The sequence below is a fragment of the Pterocles gutturalis genome, unplaced genomic scaffold (genome assembly GCF_000699245.1).
Source record: "Pterocles gutturalis isolate BGI_N339 unplaced genomic scaffold, ASM69924v1 scaffold8160, whole genome shotgun sequence".
Taxonomy (NCBI): Eukaryota; Metazoa; Chordata; class Aves; order Pterocliformes; family Pteroclidae; genus Pterocles; species Pterocles gutturalis.
The window spans coordinates 1-6,056 of record NW_010138170.1 but is presented as its reverse complement, the minus strand read 5'-3'; positions in this window follow the sequence as shown (position 1 = coordinate 6,056).

Below are 6,056 nucleotides of genomic sequence, written 5' to 3'. Positions count from 1 at the left end.
AAAAAATCCTAAAACCTGTGGGGGTTTTTTGTTTGAATAAAAGCCCATGTTATGAAACTGAGGTACTGCTTGTTAGTTGCTTTGCTGTTTGACACAAACATTACCCATCAGCTGATAGTGTTAGTGATTATTTAACATTTCAGCCTCTAGTTAACAAATAGAATGATAAATTCCTGCAGAAAATACTGTTGTACTTTGCACTGGATACTTTTAAAAACTTGTTTTATGTTTTCTTGTTAAGCATATAAATAGGATTTGGCAATAGAAAGGTTTTTCTGTGTGGTTGGGGTAGAAAAAAGGGTTGTGTACATTTACTTCATAGTTTGAGTATTCAAGGGCACAGAGGAGCTTTTTGGCATGTACATCTTGGCTTTAAAGGGAACTGGGAAAGCTACACCAGGCTTCGTTGTGTTTTTCCTGTAGATCTCCATTCCCTTTGCCATCTCTCCTCCCTCTTTTCAGACAGGCTTTGAAACTCCTTACGGACCTGATACAGCATTGCTCTAGGAGTTTCCTCATAACCAAATCCTGTCACATGAGGATACTGCTAAGTGGAGAAAAAGCCCTAACAAGTTCTAGCAATGCCAAATCACATTCAGTTCTTGTATTTTCACTTGGCATGGTAACACTTCCAAAGAGCGATTGTTTCACAATCAGAACTTCTGCAGCCTGTTCATTTCCTTTTTCTTACTTAGCTGTTCAGAGACCATCAGACATCAGGCAAGCCAATAAATGTCCATCTGAGCAGTTATATGGCATAAACATCAAGTGAGAAAAACTGCTTTTTTCTTGCAAGTATAAATTAAAGGGACAAAACTGATAGTATCACTAGAAATAATTCATTTGCATGGCAACTCTTTTCTCTTTAATAACCTTCATGTATTAATTAAATTAAAAATCTTGATTTTAAAAAAGCTTTTCTCCTAAAATAATCCCTCTGTCGTGACAGATAGGGGACACATTCTTTTAAAGAAAACTCAGTACTTGCAGCCATGATTCATGCGACCTTTTCAGAAAAGTACTCAAGCATGTGCTAGTTGTTCCTAGGCTGCTTGGACTTAAACTTATGCTAAAAGTTGCATTTATAAATCAGGAGATTTTGCCTGCATCATCTGGAATAGAAGCAAGTCTCTTTTTATGCTAGTCCCTCAAAGAAACACTGCTATGCATAGGAATTTTGATGGCTCTTCCATTAGGGATCACCGGTAACATCATTCAAGATGCTCTCAATAGAGAGATTGAGTGGTTTACAGCTCTTCCCTCTGATCAGCATTAAAAGAAAAGAAATTCCTTTACGCAGCACAGCAGATGTGCGAAAAGATGACTGATGCTTAAGATCCATGCTGATAGCTATATTACCCACAGGGAAGTCCTGAGCAAGAGAGATTTCTGAATCACAGAGCTCCAAGCGAGAAGGAAATCTGATTTGCTAAGACATTGGTTTTGGTGGGATACTTGTGAAGGAGGTCAAAACCAGCTGGGTCTGACTAGCATGTCTTGCAGTGAATTGCAGAGATCTGCAGGCTCCTTCATTTGTTTCAGGGTCTGCATGCAATATAGAAGTGAACAAATGACATTAAATAAATATTATTTGGAGTCTCAGATTAATTGCTGACCTTAACAGGACACTGACATTCAATCATTCTCATCCCAGTAAACTCCAGGTGTTCAGCAAAGGGGTCCATGCTGATGAGCCATAAAGGCTAAAACTCACATCTGCTGTCTTTAGATATCTGTGGTACAAATGTCTCTGTGTACTAGTCTCCCTAGGTCTCCTTTTTAATAATTAGAAGAGAATTTGACCCTATTTTTTGACCCTTATTTAAGATGACATGAATCACAACTTGAAAGTATTTCTTTCTCTTTTTTGATTAGAAAAGCAGCCTGTGCTCACTAGCTCAGAAAGAGGAATTTAAGGGACAGATCTATCAGTTTGGGAGACAGCTAAAAGCACAGATATACAGGGTATACCTGGACACACATCCCTTTTGTTGTGGTCCTCTGTGGGTGCCAAATGACATGTAGCTGGAGAGTGCCACAGGGCTCCTGGACTGTAGGTTTGCCTTTTGCTCACCTGGAAAGCAAAGAGGAAAGAAGGAGAGAAGCCAGCTGCTGCCCAGCTCTCGTCGCAGCATGCAGTAGGAAGGTGGCTGCATAACCCACTGGGCCCAAGAACTGACACACGTTTTGGGGTCCCACAGCATAGAAATAGACAACGTGCCTTTTATGAAAAGGCTGTAGTTCAATTCTGAAGACAGCACAAAAGTACTAGGTTGGGACCCCTCAGCTGGTGCCCTCACTCCCTCCTTACATGATGCTTGTCACGGAAAAAGAAGTCACAAGCATCAGGTTTGAAAATCAGAGCACCGGGTTTCTTCTTGTTTTAATGTTCATGTATAGGAAATTATTGCTTGGCAGGGGAGGGAGTGTTAAAGCAAAACCTCTGCTTACAGGCCCAAGCATCTTCTCTGGTTGCAAACCAGTCACCACATTTAACACTAGCAGTCTGGCAATGCATGAGGCATTGCTCCAGCTGAGGATGTTTGGTGGGGGCAGCAACAGTGAGGCAGGTCACTCTTCCTCATTGTTCTTTGACTTTGCTTTCAGGTTATTTCAAAGAGAGGTTAATAAAGACTGTTTCTCTTTGAGTGAGGCTTGCTTTCTCTGATCATTTTCTGATAATATCGTTTGTTTTCAACCTGGCAGTAGGGTTGTGGAATAAGGTCCCCCTGGACCTCCATTACTTTGTATTTTACCTGGCAGTAAACATATCGGCTCCTTCGCTTGTCACTTGATCTAGGATAAAAGAAATCTACCCCTTTCTTAAAAAAAAAAAAAAAAAAAGAAAGGAAAAAAAGTCCCTGAGGGAAGGAATGATTATAGGGAAGATGGGATGTACACTGTACTGGCTACTTTCCAGCAAAGCAAAACAAGCCCTGAATTCAAACTCTGTTTATGAAGCAAGCAAAATGTTTCACAATGTGCAGTGTGCCTGAATCTGCAGCAAATGGCAGAAGCAACCTTGAAACAACCCCGTGTGCCAGGCAAGGGGTGAGATAGCATTACAGTTCTTCAAGCTCTGAAAATAAACCTTTGTGCCAGCTTTGGTGAAATATTTGGTATGCTTGCAAAAAAAACAGTCTTCTCTAATTTATTGTAGGTGTAATGAAATATGTTTAATTTGATGGAAGGTCCTTGATAAGATACCAGCAGTGGCAGCATGTGGATGTTTCCTAACTGGCGTTTGAGAAGGGCAACAGGATTTAATCAGGACTCATTTTAAGTTGACTTGTAATTGCCTGCACAGGAAAGGTAAAAAGTGAGTTCCTCTGCAACTATGAGATTCTGTTCTCCACATCCAGCCAGAATATAATATTGCTGCATTGGCTTGTAGGCCTGTGGGGTTTTAATAGTGTCTGCAATCTGGTGCCATGCTGATTTACTAATCCTTGATCTTAGTTGAACATGATCACAGTCCCTGCTTCTGTTCATAAGGGATAGGCTTACTGTTAATTGACAGGCTTTGGCATCCTACCAAAAGAACTGCAATGTGGAGAAGGAACTAAAACTGAGCAGAGGATGTGTTGGACAAGGCAATTTTTGGGGGAAAAAAAATCTATTTAGTATATCTTTATGCCAAAAATTATTTTCTGTTTTGTTGTTTCATTAGAACTACAGTATGTGATTTGCATTTTAGCGTGAAACTAATAAAAACAGAGTAATCTGGAATGTGTTTGCAGGGTGATTAAATAACTAAGATGTGGTGTTTGGAATCTTCCCAGCTGCTCTGCTTTCTGTTTGTTTAATTATTGTGTGAACCTTCGTGTTTGTGTCTGCTCATAGAAATTTGTGTGCAATTGTACATACTATGCATATCCAAACTCATATTTGTGATGTTCCTCACAGATTTCAAAGAGATTGTATCCATGGGTTGGGTGCCGCATGCCATTTTATCCAGCATGTTTGAAATTTGATGGAAAAATGTTAGTACAGTGTAGTTTCCAGGGACTCCTCAGAAGTTTCAGACTGTTCCTTCTTTATTCAGAACTATGTTTGCCCCAAGTTTTGATCCCTTTCTCTAGCTTTCTAAACCTGACGAAATTTCAGAGAAAAAATTATTGTGAGGGTAGGCTGAAATCCTTTTAGATACATCTGTCCACATTTCTGCACTGCTGGCCTTGCAGTCTTCAGACGTTAAATTGAAGGGCAATATTTAAATGTCTGTGGTACTCTAGGAGAATACAATCTTTCATCAAACAGTTTTTCAGACTTCAGTATGGCTGAAATTGCCTATGTAGGTGTGCTTGTTTGATGACAACTTTAAACCTTTCTTGTGTTTTGGATGTGTCACTCATTCCAACTTTGAGCCCACCTACCTGCAGCCAAATGTAAGTGCTTTGATTCCCTGGAAACTTGTTTTTACACAGTGAGCCAAACTTGGCAATGTCCTGTCTAGTTTCATGATTTAATCTAACCAAGGGAAAAGACAGGTGCTCTTTTTGGGTTTTGGGGATCAGTGGTAACAGACCTTTCACTGCTGTGCAAGTGAGGAGCAGACTAGGAGCCTTCTTTCCTTTTAGGTTTTTTTTTTTTTGTTGTTTTATGAAGAGGAGTATAAGACTGAAACTGGACAAATTATTTCATGCTGAGTCAGGGCTGAACTACAAAGCAGAACAGTGAATGACATCTTTAAAAGTCTCAGACCAAACTCAAGCCAGGTGAGACTACACTGACTTGGAGACAACTCTGAGCCATCCCAGTTCTTGACTGCTTTGGATGTCTAGGTGTCCCTCAGATAACCAAAATTACTCTGGGACTTGTCTACTGATAGTCTTCCAGCTTTGTCCAACTGATTGCATCATTATCTGGCATTTCAGCAGCACCATGTTTTGCTTCTGCCATGCGAACCTCCAGCTGGTGTATCTTCCACACTAGCTATATGGAAGATTCCTTCAAAAGTGGCTGTATAACTACATTGCAATCCCCATGCCAAATAATTTATCCTTGACTATGTGCTTGTGTAGAGTATTTGGATGTGAAGACTGTGATGTCAACAGTCATCTCATGAGTGTACATGTAACCCACCTCTGAAGCCTGTGTATAGTGGGCAGAGATGCCAACATCAACATGAGGTTTTGCTCTCAAGAAACATCAGTTCAATAGAAAAATCAAACCTTCGTCCAAGCTGTTCCATGGCCTCAGTGGGGATCCCAGCCCTCTGTGGCCACAACAGGCTACCAGAACTATTGCCATATAACTGCAGGTCCGTGTAAGCCTCTGTCAGTTCATTCTGCCAAGTGTTGCACATGGACGAAGGGTTCATGTTCACTCCCATGTGTATCTACTTTCCCAACCCCTGCCAAGGCCTTCCAAACTCTGAAGTGAAAAGCTCACTATCTCAGGCTTAGTTAGCAGTGGCAGACCAATTTTTCCCTTGCCATCCAACCAGCTGTGTGATGTCAATGTTTTGGTGACTGCAGAGTCACTGTGTGCCTCACTTGTTACTGACTTAGCTGGTTTTAGCAAAATCTCATTCTCATCCCTGCCATCTCTGCCAGCCATATCCTTACAGAAAGGATGGCTTTCTTTGTCCACTTCCTGTGAAGGGTTTTTATAAATGTGTTCTCTCGTGCTTGGGGCCTTGGTCTTGTATGGGACCTGAATTTGATCTCAATCAGAGTCAGAGAAGTCATTCTCCAGCTTACCTGTGGTGGCATTTGTGACTTTGCCTCAGTTATTCTGCAACGTATCCTCCTTTCTGGCACCTGACTTGTCTGGATTATGCTGGAATATGTCACAGCTCTTTCCAGTCTGTGAGCCCTTGTTTTTGTCCATGAAGACAAAAACACTAGGGTAAGGAATGGGAGAGAGGACGTGCTGTCTGGAAGTGCTCTCGCTCACGTGCTCTCACTGTCTTGCTCTCACTCTCTAGTTGCCTCTTGCTCTCTGTCTCAGACTCACAGCTCTTCTCCTTTCTGGGATTGCAGTTTCAAGATTCTCCCTTCTCCGGGATTGTTAGCTGTCAATGAGCCGAGCCTTGGTCATTGGGTGGTGAG